The sequence below is a fragment of the Mustela nivalis genome (assembly GCF_964662115.1).
Source record: "Mustela nivalis genome assembly, chromosome: 7".
Lineage (NCBI taxonomy): Eukaryota > Metazoa > Chordata > Mammalia > Carnivora > Mustelidae > Mustela > Mustela nivalis.
The window spans coordinates 94,920,274-94,920,515 of record NC_139026.1 but is presented as its reverse complement, the minus strand read 5'-3'; positions in this window follow the sequence as shown (position 1 = coordinate 94,920,515).

Genomic DNA, 242 nt, shown 5'->3' with positions numbered 1-242 from the left:
TATCTGACTTTGTCCCTCTCTTTTCAGCATCTAGGCTTCTAGTAGGTGTTTTATCTCCCTCAGTTTGGTACTGGAAAACAAGTGTTGGGAGTAATATTCCTTTTAATTTTTAATTTTTTTTTGAAAGCTTATTTATTTGCGAGAGAGACACATAGAGAGCTCAAGCACGAGCAGGGAGAGGAGCAGAGGGAGAAGGAGAAACAGAAACAGACTCCCCGCTGATTAGGGAGCCTGACATGGGG